Genomic DNA, 17,398 nt, shown 5'->3' with positions numbered 1-17,398 from the left:
CCAACACACCTAAATCATTTTCACCACATTTGCACTCTAACTTCTTTCTCACTCTCTTTCATTTTCTATCACTTCAACCACTCAACACTCCCATTCTCCCTCTCCAAACCCACAAAATTCTCCAGCCAAGAACACCTCTCAACCTTCAAATCTTCATCTTCTAGGGTTGTTCTTCAAGGTAATCACGAAAATCCTTTATTTTTCTTTCTTGTTTTAAAGGTTTTTCTTGTTCCTTCTCATTCTTCTACGCCATTCTTTATGAACATTCATGAACATATCCATGAATGTCGAGTTTGATGATGATGGTGGTAGGTTTTCACCCAAGAACAACATGCATGTTGTTTAATGGTGAAATCCATGGACCAAAACCTATGTCAAACCCTAAAATACAGATTTTTACAAGTTTTAAAGGTTCATATACCTTATGCATTCAAGCATTTCCTTTGAAAACATCACTAGGACCAACATATATCCATGCATGGTCTTCAAACCGTGATGCATGTGATGAACACCAAGCTAAAGAGCTTGATGATCAAAGTACATTGTTAATACTGCATGTAAATGATTTTATTTATAAAAAAAATCTAAAAATCCTTTTCAGTTGAAAATAAAATTTCCCCAGATTCCCAGTAAGATGATATGAATATCTGAAAAATCCCAAGAGTTTTTATGATTTCCTTGATTTATTAAAATTGTTACAAGAAAACAAGGGCTTAAATCATATAAAATATTTTATGAGGTCTATAAATCATAGATAAATTCTTGGAAGACCCCTAAAGTAAATGATGGTACATAATTAAGTTTAATCGATTTTTTGTTGCAGTTTAGTATGACTTTTGATTTTCTTTTTGTTTAGCCACAATAAATCATAAAGCCACTTTAGAGAATGTGAAAATGATATGTAATAACTTTCGCAGCTCTTAGTAGATGTACCAGACCCACAAAAATATTTTGAGAATTTTTCATCATGCATTGTTATTTTTCCCAGATTTTTGTATTTATAATGAACTAAAAACAAATAAAATAGTTCTACTCATCCCAAATTCACAAAAATTTATAGAAACACCTTAAACTACATTAGGATGCTACATAAAAAGTTTTATGATTTTTAGATACTGTATGCTATTTTTTCCTATTTTCCAAAGATTAAATACACTTAAACCCATTTCTTATTAGAATAAATGCACAAAAATCATAAAATTGGGTTAAACAGTTTATAAATCCATTTTTATATTTTTCCCAACTTAATAATGTTTAATAAAAATAATACAAAAAGTTTGGGTAATGTTGGAAACTGTTTGCTATTTATTTCATTTTTTATTATAATAAATGCACAAAAATCATAAAATTCGGTTAAACAGTTTAGAAATCAATTTTTATATTTTTCACAGCTTAATAATGTTTAATAACAGTAATAAAAAATTTTGGATGATTTTGGAAACTTTTTTCTACTTATTTCATTTTTTGTTATAATAAATGTACAAAAATCGTAAAAATGAGTTAACCAGTTTATAAATCCATTTTTATATTTTTCCAAGCTTAATTATGTCTATTTGAAGTATTATAAAAATTTTGGAAATTTTTATCTTTTGGATGTTATTTTTCATGAATTTATATTGTTATGAAGGCTTAAAAATTTGGAAAAATAGTTAATCTCATCAAAAGTTCAAGGGAAAATTTCTGAAAGACCTCTATTATATTTAGAATGAAAATAAAATGTTTTACAATTTTTAGAAACTTTTTGATAATATTTTACATTTTTAGGAGTTTAAAACACCTTTAAATGTGTTGAAATACTCTCAATTAATATTACAAAAAAATATGGAAAATTAATATCCAAAATTGTCTTAACCACATGAGTTGTAAAATTTCATAGTTTCAGAAAAATAGTAACCAATTAATATAAAACCAATATTAGAACAAAAAATTTGGCATTTCTAATATATTAGCATTAGATTTCGACATAGAAACTCACGAGTGTGTGTTTGATGTCGTAGGATCCCGGTAGTAAGGCGTTGGTGTATTCCGAGGCACCACTTGTACATACTTGAAACATTGTGAGTATTCACGACTCCCCCTATTTTTGGTTTTTATGTTTTGGTGTGGAAAAAATGTCCTAAAATATTTATGTTTGTTGTATTTAATTTGACTTGTATCAAACTTGGTTGTTATATGTTGCTATATATGTGTATGTTATTGTTAATTCATGAGGCCTTATCGCATTTAAGTCCCTGGAATCAGTTCACACAACTCATTAACTCATTTGAGCCTATGGTTATTATGGATAACGCTATTAGGAGGTAGACAACTCCTCACTCGCACGATTCACTTGAGTGCATTTTTACGATATTTCCCTATGTTAGCGATAGACATAGAAGAGGGCACCCTCGGTCATTAGACTTGGGTTGTGAACTCATGGTATAATCATTATACACATACTTTATTTCTCATGATGGCAACGAACTTATTTAATCATTTTAGCAATGTACTTTTTATGGAAACTTCTATCAAAACTTTGATTATATTTCATGAAACTATATTTTTGTAAACATGTGAACTCACCAACTATTTTTATAGTTGACACTCGTTTTACATGATTTTTCAGGAAATAATTAGTAAGTGGTCGAAAGATTCATCATCATACGTATGTTGCATCAAGTGGGAAAATGCTTTTGTGTTCCTAGTTTTTGAAATATGATGTTTATTTTGAGACCTATCTTGGATGTGTTTTCTTTAAATATGTATTGTAAACTACAAACATTTTTATGATGGTGATGTATCTTTAACTTTTTCTATGAAACCGTTACTGTTGTCATGCTTCGTGTTTCTGCTTTAGCGGGGTGTGACACTCGGTGAGTCAGTTTATGGACTTGACGAGTCGGGCCGCAAACCCAAACACTTCTGTTTATGATTCGGGTCAGTGAGTGGAGTTAGTAAAGGATTCAGCTAGGTTGGGTCCGTATTGGACATGAAGATCAAAGTACTCGATGAGTTCAAGGAGGAACTCAGCGAGTCCAAGACAATCTCCTTAGTTATGAAGATGGACTCGATGAGTTGTTCATACAACTCGACGAGTCATGGTCTAGACATTCATGCGATGATAATGAACTCGACGAGTTCAAGGGTGAAATCGGCGAGTCAGTTGAAGGTAGTCCCGAGGTGTTAGATGAAGGAGAAATCGTCGAGTTCTCGCTAGACTCGACGAGTGGAGTCGAGGTTATTTAGGATTTGAGGAGCATGGACTCGGCGAGTTGGTAGAACAACTCAACGAGTCGAGTCAACTGGAAGGTTGACTTTGACCGGGACTTTGACCTTGAGAAGGACTTGACCAGAGTTGACCTAGTTGACTTCTAGAGGATAGTTAGGCTAAGTGTTATTATTGGTATTGGTAGCTCGGGTAGCTAGAGGAGCAGCGGTTCGGAGAGTTTTCGGATAGCAGCCAAAGAGATATCAACAGAGTTCAGCAGTGCATATGAGTTTTCCCTTTGTGTGGATGGGTCTACGGCCACAATGCCGGCCCATGTAGTTATGAGTAGGAAGACCCGGGGGTTAGACCTAGGCATTGCATGCTACTATGATATTCAGGACCAAGGTCCAATGTTAGCAGGCAGGTGGCCAAGGATCGGTTTACATGATAGTTTATACTTGTTGTCTGTGTGATACATGTATGTACCTGATAGGGAGGTGAGTGTGGGCGAGGTCCCGTATCTCACCAATAACAGAGTGTGGACGGTGTTCCATATCTCATTAGCAGCAGAACAGGGGTGAGGCCCAAGGTAGGAAGGAAGTGAGTGTGGGCTGACTCCGTATCTCACTATTAGTAGGAGCGTGGATGGAGTTCCATGACTCATCAGTAGCAGAACAGGGGCGGGGCCCAGGATAGGCGAGGCCTTAGAACAGGAATCCAGTAGTATATGTTTAGTTTATGCGTTATGTGTTATGGTTATATGTTTGTATGTTAGTATATGTTAGCAGGCGGGGCCCAAAGACAATCCGGGCCTAAGGAAAACATATATGTATACTGAGCGGGGCTCGAAGCCAGGCGGGGCCTGAGATTGGGCGGGGCCTGATGTAGCGGGCGAGGCCCGAAATAGTGGGTGTGGCCCAGTGCTTGCAGTATGTTGTTATGCACGGTATGTGGTAGGTTGGGGAAATAACTAAGCTTCGTGCTTACAGTTTTCAGTTTTGGTTTCAGGTACTTCCGGTAGCAGAGGGAAGAGCTCGGGGTGATCGCATAGCACACACCATTGTTTAGTCAGCCTGGGATGTTTTACTCTGATAATAAGGATATGTTTTGAATTAACACTCTGATTTTATGTTATGATTTATGTCATGGATTGGCAAATGTGGTTTAAGTAATGTTTAAAAATAAAATTTTTAGTCATGATTTTTGGGTCGTTACAAGTTGGTATCAGAGCTTTGGTTTGAGGGATTTGGGCACACTTTCGGGTGTGTCTGAACTCAAACTAAGGAATTGGTATAGAAATTTTCAAAAGGAAAAATCTATTTTTGTAAAAAATGGATTTTTTTAGAAAAGAAAAGAGTTTTAAAAAAAGCGAAAAGAACTTTGATAAAGAAAAGAACTTTGAAAAGAGAAAAGGGTGTGGTGCATGCAATCAGCTGAGCTCAAGTAAGTACCCTAAAATACCCATACAAGTTATGTTATGATTATCAGTTAGTAGAACAACATGCTAGATTAGGATTGAGGATCTAGGAAGGATGCCTTATGTGCCTAATATATGTGTATGAGCTTTATGAATTGCATATTAGTACAGATTCTTGTTATGTGGATATAATTGCTTGATTATGTCCTGGTTAGAATTTTCCCTTCTGTCTGAATGCTACTTGCTTTGTGCTTTGTGGGACTCTAAGTGATGGAAGTTAGCCGTTAGGTGAATACGTCAACTCACATGTGATCAGGGTTAAATAATCTCAGAGTGCTGGATCTGGCCCTATTGCGCAACTCTCGTCTAAGTCTAACCGTTGTAGGGACGAGACATTTACTCGAAGGATTATCTGACCCTCGTCACATGTGATGGCATTCTGATAGTGGCTAATTGACATTATGAAGATACCTTCAATAGCTGAGGACTGGGTGCCGGTTGGAGGTTACCCTATGGCAAGCCTAGGATGAGAGTAGTGCTGGGAGCAGTAGTAGTAGAGAAAGGGACTTGGTGGATTTGAGGCAATTCTCGAGGAAAGTACGGATAGATGTGGAAGGTAGTATGGGCCCATACTACTGAAAGCAGAGGATTCGTACTCGATTCAAGAACGGTCAAGATGAGACTGGAAAACTTGTAGTGTGTGTATGATCCCTCAGCAGTGAGGTGTATTTTGATAATTATTGTAATCTGTTTTCAGCATGGTGACATTGCGTGAGAGACCAATAGGCGGATCAAGCGCCGGAGAGGGATCAAGCTCGGGTTCAGGGACCGAGCAGCTCGAGGAGCGGATTAGAGAGTTTGTATCAGCTGAGATCACGCGCAGTATCTTAGACCAGACTCCTGTGATCTTTGGCACGGTCAAGGAGGGCATACTAGTGATTTTAGATGAGAGGCTTGAAGCCTTTCGCACAGAGATGATGGCTTTGGTAGGAGCGCAAACCTTGACATTCCGAGAGTTTAGAGCTTGCGGAGCACCAGATTATCATGGGGCTAGGGGCCCCATTGCTAGCAACAGGTGGTTGGCCTGTGTTGCCAATGCTTTCCGCACGAGCTGGTGTCCCGAGGGGGACAAGGTCAGACTCGCCTCCTGTCTTCTGAAGGACAGAGCGCGGTATTGGTGGGAGGAGATTGGTCATGCCTTGGGGGATGATGTCGCATTGGACGTTATGACATGGAGTAATTTTTCAGACAGGTTCAGGGTGGAGTTCGCACCAATTATTGAGGTGCAGAAGTTGGCACGGGAGTTTCAGGACCTCCAGCAAACTATTGGGACAGTGGTGGAAATCACCGCCAAGTTTAGGGAGAGGGATCTCCTCGTTCCGCAGTATGTGGCAGACAAGGAAATGAAGAAAGCCCCATATCATGAGATGCTGAGGAGCGACATCAGGCGGTTTGTGAGCAGGTTCAGCTGCAAAATGCTGGAGGATATGATTGCACGGGCTAAAGAGAGGGAGATTGACCTGGAGCAGATTAGGAAGAGGAAGTCGGATGAGATTCAGGTAGCCACGGATTCGGGTAAGAGGCCCAAGGGGTTAGATTCGAGATCGAGAGATTTTCAGAGTCGCAACCCATGCGGAAAGTGTGGCAGGACGCACGAGGGTGCATGTAGGAGTGGTAGTGGTGGTGATTCTGGCTACTTCAAGTGCGGTCGGACTGGTCATTTCAGTAGGGATTGTACTGCTACCACCACTCAGGGATCATATTTGATCTGTTTCCACCACAGTCAGCGAGGCCACAAGAAGGCCCAGATATTGACAGATTAGTTGGGACTAGGGTGGTCTCAGTTCATCCAGAAGGTGGATAAGGGACAGCAAAATTTACAGTTAATGGTGGTAATGATAAGAGAAGTATGGTATTAGACATCTGGTTGACCGAGGAGTGCTACGCCTCTCACGGCAGGGTCGAATAATTTCATAGGGAAGGATTTGACCCTGTTGCGTAGCTCTTGTATGAGTCTAACCGTTGTAGGGATGAATCTTTTTTTCGAAGGATTATCTGATCCATTCATTGGGATGGGTACCCAACACTAAGTTATAGTAGTAAGAAGTATTAAGTATGTATCGGCAATAGTGACCAGCACCGGGAGTGACTGGAGTAATGGATATCGCGAAGGATATGTCCTTCATAGTGATGGAGGAAATGATTAGTTATGGAACGTTGCCTTGGGAAGGCCAGTAAACGTGCAAGGAAAAAGGGGGTGAACCCCCAGGATGTCCAACATAAGTACTCGGGGAGTACCGAAAGGATTGTCAGTTGAGTAAGTTGTGTTCTCAGGATTAACGGGATCGGAGTGCACTTGAGGATTGTTATTTGCAAGGACTAGTGTTATTCTGAATGACTGGGTGGAAGGTCAATGGGAGTGGTCAGCATGAGTTAGATTCATCGGGCAGGAAGGTTGAAAGAAGATTGCAGGATAGTTGGCTGTAGCGGACTTCGAGGACGAAGTCTAGTTCAAGTGGGGGAGAGTTGTAACACCCAAAATCAAAAAGACCAAGAAAGGAAAGGAAACCCTAAGTCAAAAAGGGTCAACTCATCGAGTATAGGGAAGAACTCGACGAGTCGGACCGGGATCCATGAGCAAGATTAAGTGACCAACTCAGCGAGTCGGCAAGTGGACTCGGCGAGTCAGGTCTGGGTTGGGAAACCCAAATTCCGGGACATGGTACCCTATTCAAACATCTTACTCTCTTCCCTAGGGTTTATTACAGCCTCTCTCGTCCAGAACCCCAAAACCCTAGCCACCCAACTTCATTTTTGGAGCTCTTGGTGAAGATTAAGGTCCATTGGAGTGGATTTTGAAGGCTTGGTGTAACGACCAAAAATTTCAACACAATTTAAACTTTTCAAAAACAATCCATTTTAATAACGTTATTACAAAAAGGTTTTCAATACATTTATTATCAGAGTATTCCCAGAATCATGCCATAAACACAAACATGAGGAGCGGTACGATCACGCCTTCGCCTTGCCACGGTCTCCTGAAGAACCTGAAAAACATTTAAACCACAACTGTAAGCCCGAAAGCTTAGTGAGATACCCCCAAAATACCAACCACATATACGCCCTTCCAGGCTACGACCTTCCGGTCCAAAACATATTGCCTTCCGGCCATAACATAAATAGCATACATAACATAACAGAATATAGAACAGCCATGCATATCGGGTCTACTGTGTGACTGGTCCGCCGTATCGGCCTTCAGTCCACCCTCCGTGTCTAGTCATGTCCTTCAAGTCTGCAGTGTGTTTGGTCCGCCCGCACCGGGCGTTCAACCCACCTGTTCCACTCTCTGAGTCTACAGTATGACTGGTCCGCCCGCATCGGGCCTTCAGTCGGCCTGGTCCACTCTCTGAGCCTCGGCACGTCTGGTCCGCCCTCGTAGGGCCTACAGCCTATCTGGACCGCTCGCTGGGCCTTCGGAACAACCGGTCCGCACTGGGTATCTTGGCCTACATCACAAAGCAGGACCCGCCTCAACCCAACTCCAGTCCAAACAACCATGTGCACATAAAATACAAACATATAACAGTTTATAGTCCACAAACCGATCAAGCAGATCATATAACATATCATTACCCTAACCAGGATACCGACCTAACCGGTCACTAGCATAGCATCACTCTACATATCGGGAAATCGACCTTTACCAGGTCTCTAGCATATACCATCCTAGCTACTAGGATGCAGACATATCAAAGCAATAGCATAACAACCATATCCGAATCTCAATCCAATAAAGGGCCGGCCTTGGTGCCTTAGACCCTGTCGATATAGTGAGGATAACTCACCTCGCGAATGCCGATACTCTGAACTGAAGAAGCAGACTCTCGGACCACCAACTCACCGCAAATCCTGAACTAACCATCATAACAAAATAAGCATTAGGTCAATCATACTTCCACTTATCGGGCCGTGACCAAAGTCCAACATTGGCACAATTTACCAAATTGGGCCCACTTCACCAAATGGGCCTAGAACCAATGTCCATAACAATAATTGGGCCCAAAATACTCTATCCATAAATTCCCAGACTTGGCCCAATAACCAATTGTCCATCAACGGTCCAAACTCAAAGCCCAAAAATACAAGTCCAACAGGAGGAGTACGATGGGCGTACCCTCCTTGGTACGCTGGGCGTACAACAATGAAACGCAAATGAGGATCGGGGCTTTGGCCCGCTATGCGGGGCGTACACAGAGGTTACACGGGGCGTAACTCAAATGCTCAATAAGTCCTTTTAACCTCTTAATGGCTTAAGCTCTTAAGCCCAAACTTCAGATCCATAGGCCAAATATGATTATAATTCATAAAGTCTCAGACTTTATCACTTGGGACGTCCTTAAGCTCTTAATCCAAGGTCTTAATCCATTAAGACCTATATATCTCACACATGGAACAACTACAGCCCTTGGGACCTCATTTTTCTCACTCAAGATCTCTCCAAAGGTCTGAAAGGACAGATAATCTTGACCAAATCGAAATATGCAACAAGGTGAGGACTTTTGGGACAAGAATGGTGACAAAGCTTCAAAATACATAGATCTATACAATATGAAGGTCAAGCAAGAAGCTTTATACCTCAAACAAGCTCCAAAGGATGGTATATCTTCAGATCTACAAGCTCCACACGATCTTCTTCTTCTTTGACAACTTCTCTTTTCCCCTTCAAGCCTTTCTTTTGCCAAAAAGAGTTTTCCAAGGTCAATCACACCCAATAAAGGAGAGAACACGAGATCTAGGGTTTCTCTGAGGTTGAAGATGAGCATAAGGAGGCTAAGGGGTGAACCAACATGTTCCTTATATAGTGGATGACCCTAAAATAGGGTTTGGGGTTCCTCTGAGTACGCTGGGCGTACCTACCTGGTACGCTGGGCTTACTCACCCAACCACCTGCAACTTATCGCTCCCATACGCTGGGCGTACGTCCAACTTACGTTGGGCGTACCCAGCCAGACTTCAAAAGTAAATGCTTGCATGCATGCCATGCATGCATGGGACCATTTCTTCCAATTCCACACGGAGCTATAACAATGATCAATTTCAAAACACCGCAACTCCTCTAATCTAAACCCACTCCCAATTAACTTATCCTTCGTACGAGAGTGACGAGAAGCCCAATGCTTCTAACACATACGCCAGCCCGAAACCTTCTCGGATGAAACTCATTTCTCGTAAAAGGACCAGAATTACCCTTCCTCTTAAATCTCAGGGACTCAATATTTAAACACTTAAAGAACGGGGTGTTACACTTGGAAGAAAGGAGCAAGGAAGGAAGTGTATATTCAGCCTTCATACCATTTTGGCAACTGTTAGAAGGTAAAAAGTTTAGACCTTGAGGTTTCAATTGATATATCCCCTTTCTATTTTGCTTTTGGTTACATTTGGATCATTTCCAAGGATAATCCGAATATTAAACCCTTAAGGTTGGATTTGGACAACAGATCTGGATACTCTTGAGCTTTAGGAGCTCAGAGTTGCTGGCTATATCCAGCTAAGATCCCATTTCATGACCTAGGTTTTCTTTGAAGCTTGGATTAAGTGTTTTAGCCCCATAACACCTTGCATGCACGTAAAGTTAGCAACTTTATGTGCAATTCTAGCATGAGGAGTCCAGATCTATGAGTTGGAGGTGTTGGGATGGACTGTAATCGACAAAATAGATATGTCACAAGATGGAATCGACGAGTCAATTAATGGACTCGACGATTCGGGCCGCAAACCCAAACCCTTCTATTTATGATTCGGGTCAGTGAGTGGAGTTAGTAAAGGATTCAGCCAGGCTGGGTCCGTATTGGACATGAAGATCATAGTACTCGACGAGTTGAAGGGTCCAATTAGTGGTTTGGTCTAGGCTTTCATTGTAATAGTTATTTTGAGTCTTTTTGGTGGTTTAGTAGGTTGTTAGTGTGTTTACGACCATGTAATGAGTTTACGGCCGTAAGCCTGTTTACAGCCATAAACCCAGTGTCCGGCCCAAGTCCACTATAAATAGAGGTTATTTAGGTCATTATTGGTTGTTGTTGCTAGACAGTTCACGGCCAAGTATAAACAAGTTGTACCCGACGTTTTCAAGTAATAAACATGTGCAAGCTTGTTTCAATTCTTTTTCTACTCATATTCTTGTTTCTATGATTGTGTGATTGCTTGATCATTGGTAAAGATCCATTTTAGGACCTTGCAATTGGTATCAGAGCAAGACCGGTGTCAAAGAATCATTCAATCGAGTTTTCAGCAGTTTAAACTCATATTCTTCATTGTTCGAGATTAGGGTTTGGTGTTTTCATTGCTAAAGGTGTTAAATCTACCTCAAACTTGCGTTTACTGAGATTTTTGGGAGTTCACTTCCAAAAGATTACGACTGTAAACCCTAATTACGGCCGTAAACTCAAGAACATTCAAGAGTCGTACATTGTGTTCTTTGACCATAATCAGTGCATCTTCTTGACCGTAAACACCCCGACCGTAAACTGTCTGGCCGTAAACTCAGTTTACGGCCGTAAACAGCTTTCCCATAAACTAAATTTTGAATTTTTAAAATCACAATAACTTTAAGTTTTAAAATCATAATAAATGGATTCTCAAAGTCAAACACATCATCATGAGCTGGATTCTGTCATGGGCACAACTACACACATTCCAAGATTGCTGTCTGCAGATGGTTTTCCTTAATGGAAATACCAGATTGAAAAGTATATTAAAATGAAGGACTTCAAAATCTGGTGAAGCATCATCAAGAATCCTGTCAGAATTACGACCACTGTTGCAGGACAGATAGTTGACAAAGCAGTTGAAAACTATACAGATGAAGATAAAGTGGAAGAACAGGAAAGGGCTTTGGCCACTCTGACCATGGCTTTATCTCCTGATATAGCTTAAGGTTTCAGAGAGTATACTTCAACAAACGCTTTGTAGGAAGCCTTGATTGAGGTATATGAAGGTAATGAAGACATGAAGGAAAGCTGCCAGGATATGTTGCGTCAAAGGTTTAACATGTTCAGCTACATTCCCGTAGAAACCCTGGAGGCACAAATGCAACGATTCACCACTCTCACCACTGAGATGAACATTTCTGGGATCTTCTTGACCAATTCAGAGATAAACAAAAAGCTATTGAATGCTCTTCCAAAGTCATGGGATATGAATGTAGCTGTTATTAAGAAGACCAAGGATTTGAATCGTCTCACTCTTGCTAAAACAATGGCAATCATCAAAGCCTGTGATATTGATGATAAACAGCGAAAGATTAATCATGTGAATTCGTATTCGACTGCAAACCTCGGGATTTCCTCTAACAATGCTCTTTCATCAGTCATTCCTTCCTCGGGTCAAGCATTTTCTCTTTAGCAGCCTCAGATCCAAACAATTACTGCTGCATCATCCATGTCTCACTCACAAAGCCAGCTGCATGTCACTCCTCAAGCTGCTCCCTCCTCCAATGTACCAGTTATGGCATCTTCCTCAAACACAAAGGAATGTGAAGACAATCTTGCCTTTGCCACAGGACTTGTGAACTACTATAATGCTCTTCTTGCTGGAGAGCTTCCATCTCAATTTTCATTTCCTGATCTGGATCAGATTCATCTAGAAGATGTGGAAGAAATAGACATCACATGGCAGATAGCCATGACAATATTCAGGGCTAAGCAGTTTGCCAATAAGACTGGGAAGAACAACTGGGGCATGAATGCTGAGAAAAATGTAGGGTTTAGCAAAGGGAAGCTGCGTTGTTTCAACTGTCATGAGCCGGGTCATTTTGCTTGTGAGTGCCCGAAGCTAGATAGAAGATTAAACAATGACAGGACAATGGTTGCAGTGGGAAACAATCGGGGAGGTGCTCAATTCAACGACGAGAAGGCTATGGTTGCTCAGTCATTTGACTGGGAGGACCAGATTCAGGCTTTGAACATTTCAAAACCTGAGAATGCTCACCTGGCCCAAGTTAATGATGAAGCTCCCATGAAGGATGTTGCAGATGATCCAAAAGGAAAGACGATGGGGCTGCAGTTTGCGCTGATGGTATCTTTTACTTCTGAACCAAATAAAAATGAGGTAAGCTTACCTTCTTGTTCTCAAGAATGTGTTGAATATGTTAAAATTCTACGTGACAAAATAGAATCTTTGCGTAGAGAAGTAGGGGACCTTAGATATAAGGGCTACCAACTTAGAAAAGGACAAAAACCCTTAAAGGCCCAGTTAGAGACAAAGATAAAACACTTTAGGAGACTTTAGGAAGACTACAATAATAAATGTGAAAACTATGATTATATCAAGAGACATAATGTTGAGTTAATTGCTGAGCTTGATACATTAAAAAACAAATTTGATACTGCAAACTTTGATTTTAAAAAATATGATGTATCAAGCGAGGTAGTTGCTAACATTATTGACCATTGCCTGCAGTTTAAACAAAACCAGAAAAAGGGTTTGGGATACAATAAAGTGCCTCCTCCTTTTAATCATAATTATCAGTATCACACTATCACTGATGAGGATATTGCCAACGAATCTTTCATGGTTAATGGCAAGCCAACTGGTTTTGTTTCAGGAGGAGTTATTAATGTGGAAATTTCTAACATTTCTACTTCCCTTGCAAATCAATCCTTAGATCAGTTAAAGCACGAAGTTGAAGGATTTGTTTCTGATAACAAAACTGAGTCTGAACCTGATGTTTTTGTTCCAAATAAAGATTTTATTATTTCTGATGTTAAAAGTGACAATGTTTTTTGTGATTTTTCGGCACCTGTTGATACTGGTTTAAGTTGTTTTGAAGTGTTTGATGAGATGTTTGATAATTCTGATGTTTGTAATGATACTAATAAAAACTCACCATTTCCACAAGTCACTCCATCTGATACACCCTCACTTATCTCACAACCTGCTTCTTGTTCATGTTCATGTGAGAAAAGTAAGGGTGTCAGTATGGAAAATAAATCTAAAAAAGGTAGTACATGTTTTAATAAAAACAAACAGATTTGTTTCAATTGTGGTATTGGTGGTCATATAGCTAGGAATTGTACAAATAAAATGTTTGTACATTATACGTCACAAAGAGGAGAGAACTAATTTAGAGGAAGGTCTTTAACTAGAAAGTCCTCTAGAGCTTGTTCTCGGAATGATGATTGGAAGGATGATCGTAGTAGAAAACGGGCAGTTTTTCAAAATACAAAAGGGGTTTTCATAACAAAGTCACCAAATTTTGGCCAAAACCGAACAAGGCTCTGCCAAGATCGGTTTCGTTAAGAGCAAATCTGGGTCTTCAACCACTTCTGGTAGAAAACCCAAGTGCTCAATGCAAACTGATAAGAAACCTATTTCAAAACCATCGGTGACTGTTAGGAAACCTAATTACCAATGGATGCCAAAAATAAACTCCAATCCATCATCAACATCCTCTGAAAAAGGTTGTAAATAATGATAAATCAGAGAAAGAGAAGGGCCAACCCGGGAAAGTGATGACCTGGGTTCCCAGATCTAAATGATCCCGCACATTTTGCAGGGATAGTTGCAGAGGAATGTCGTCAGACCTTGGTACGTCGACAGCGGCTGCTCCCGACATATGACAGGAGACATCTCCCAATTGAGCAACATTCAATCCGTTAATGGGGGTATGTTTCCTTTACGGGCGGAGAAGGTGGCAAGATCACTCAGAGAGGAACCGTTACAAATAGAGTGCTAAGCTTTGAGAATTTCAACTTTGCTCCCGAGTTAAAACATAGTTTGTTGAGTGTGTCTCAGATATGCGACAAAGATTATTCTACACATTTCACCGACAAGGAGTGTATGATTCGCAAGCCAGACATTGTCATCCCGGAAGATTGGATTCTCATCAAATCTAAGCGGGATGGAAATGCTTACATTATTGATATAAACAACAACATTCTTGAGCAAGTTACTTGCATCTTTTCGAAGGTCTTAAAACAAAACGCAATGCCGTGGCACTTAAGACTCGGTCATGCTAACGCCAAAAACCTAAATCGTCTTGCGAAGAATGAGTTGGTCCGTGGCTTACTTTTCAGAGACTTTATAACTTTTGAGAAGTGTGTGTCATGTGCCTAGGGTAAACATCATAGAAAAACCACACCTGCCAAAACAAGTTAACTCAATCAGTCAGGTGTTCCAGTTATTACATATGGGCTTATTTGGTCTAGTCAACGTCCTAAGCATCAACAGAAGTTCATACTGTCTGGTTGTGATTGATGACTTCTCTCGTTTTACGTGGGTTTTCTTCTTATCCAACAAAGCTGGGGTTGCGGATCTGATAAAGAAGTTCATAGTGTTGATTGAGAACCAAACCAAAACCCGGGTGAAAGCGCTTCGTACCGACAACAGAACAGAGTTCAAGAATTCTATTCTAGATTATTTTTGCGTAGAAAAGGGGATTATGCGCCAATACAGCTCCGCTCACACACCTCAAAAAAATGGTGTTGCTAAAAAGAGAAACAAAACTTTAAAAGACGCTGCAAGGACGATGATGTGTGACTCCAAGTTACCCGTTTTCTTTTGGGCCGAGGCGATTAACACTGCTTTTTACGTTCAGAATTGTGTGTTGATCAACAAAGCTCAGATGAAGACACCGTACGAGATTCTATATGGTCACAAGCCATTAGTCAGTCATTTCCGTGTATTTGGTTGCCCTTGCACCCTTCTTCACATAGAGCCCAGCCCAAAGTTTAATGCCAAAGCCAATGATTGTTACTTCATAGGGTATGCTACACGCACCGCATATAGGGTCTACAATTAGAAGACGAAGCAAATTGTGGAATCCTATGATGTGCGCTGGTTGGAGGAGAATGAAACGGATGCTCGAGTGGGTTTGAATTGGTTATTTGATTACACATCACTCTTTAAGTCTATAAATGTGTCTTCAGATGGTTCATCTGGGTATTCCTCCAGTTTGAAGATTGTTTCTAAAGACGAAGATGAAGAAGTTGTGTACAGACCTCCAATGGTATCCTCTTCACCATCTGAGGGGGAGTCCTCTACTTCACCTGAGGAGGAGTCCTCTGCTTCACCTGAGGGGGATTCATTTGCTTCACCTGAGGAGGAGTCATCTGTTCTACTTGGTAGTTCAAAATCTCCAGTTTAGAATGATACTCCTGATGCTAATGCTACACCTCTTACTCCTATTGAAAGAGAGTTTATGTCTAGAGATGCTTCCACTGTCACTTCAACTTTTATGGAACTACTCTTTCCTGAAGACATTGCTAATGAGTTTGTAGCAGATTCATCTAATGTGGAACAATCAACAAGTGATGGAGGTTTCAACATTCACATTCTTCCCATTTCTCTCAATGATATCAGCCAAGAGATACCTTCCAGAATTCCACGCGATCATCCGATCGAGAACATCATTGGTTAGTTGGGCAATGGAGTTAAAACCATAAGTCAGAGTGGAGATGTCAATACATGTCTTATTCTTGCTTTATCTCTCAAATAGAGCCCAAGAATGTTGAAATGGCTCTGAATGAGCCCAGCTGGGTAGATGCTATGCATGAAGAGCTAAATCAATTCGAAAAGCTCGGGGTTTGGAAATTGGTCGAGTTACCAAAGGGAAAAAAGTCTCTTGATACACGTTGGGTCTATCGAAACAAGCAGGATGATTATGGAGTTATAGTGAGAAATAAAGCAAGATTGGTGGTTTGCGGGTTTCGACAAGTCGAGGGTCTTGATTATACTGAGGTTTATACTCTAGTAGCTCGCTTGGAGGCCATTTGTATCTTTCTTGCATATGCTTCCTACATGAACTTCACGGTTTACCAAATGGACGTCAAGGAAGCCTTCTTGTATGGCAAGGTGAAGGAAGAAATCTATGTTGATCAGCCCCCTGGGTTCATTAACTCGAAGTTTCCTAATCATGTCTACAAGTTGGACAAGGCGTTGTATGGGTTACATCAAGCTCCCGGAGCCTGGTATGCGACCGTTACAAAGCACTTTCTTGAGCATGAATACTCTCGTGGCACTATCGATCAAACTGTATTCATCAAGCATGTTGATAATTATCAGATTCTAGTCCAGATCTATGTTGATGACATCATCTTCGGGTCTACCAGTCCGCAGCTATGCAAAGAGTTTGAAGGCGTTATGAAAAAGAGGTTTGAGATAAGTTCATTGGGTGAGATGATCATGTTTCTAGGGCTTCAGGTCAAACAAAATTCAACCACGGAATCCTGCTCCATCAAGCTAAGTATGTGGAGGATATTCTTCAGAAGTTCGGGTTTCAAGACGTAAAACCTGCATCGACGCCGATGGCCGAAAGACCTCTACTGACTCTAGATACTGATGGCGAATCCGTAGAATAGACACACTACAGATCGATGATCAGATCATTGATGTATATTACTGCAAGCCGTTCAGACATCATGTTTGCAGTTTGTCAATGCGCACGTTATCAGGCTAATCCTAAATTTTCACATCTTATTGTTGTCAAAAGAATTTTTTGATATATCAAAGGCAACCCAAAATTGGGTCTTTGGTATCTGAAAATTTCCGAATTTGATTTATATGCTTTTGCTGATGGTAATTATGGAGGCTGTGAGCTTGACAGTAAATCTACTTCAGGAGGGTGCCAATACCTTGGAGATAGGCTGGTGTCATGGCAGTTGAAGAAGCAAAACACCGTGTTAACCTCAACAGCAGAAGAGGAATACGTTGTTGCATCTTCTTGTTGCTCTCAAGTTATCTGGATCCAACATCAGCTGTTGGATTACGGTTTGAATTATCTAGAAACCCCTATT

Source organism: Lactuca sativa, chromosome 5, assembly GCF_002870075.4.
Source record: "Lactuca sativa cultivar Salinas chromosome 5, Lsat_Salinas_v11, whole genome shotgun sequence".
NCBI lineage: Eukaryota > Viridiplantae > Streptophyta > Magnoliopsida > Asterales > Asteraceae > Lactuca > Lactuca sativa.
Note: the sequence above shows the minus strand (reverse complement) of the source record.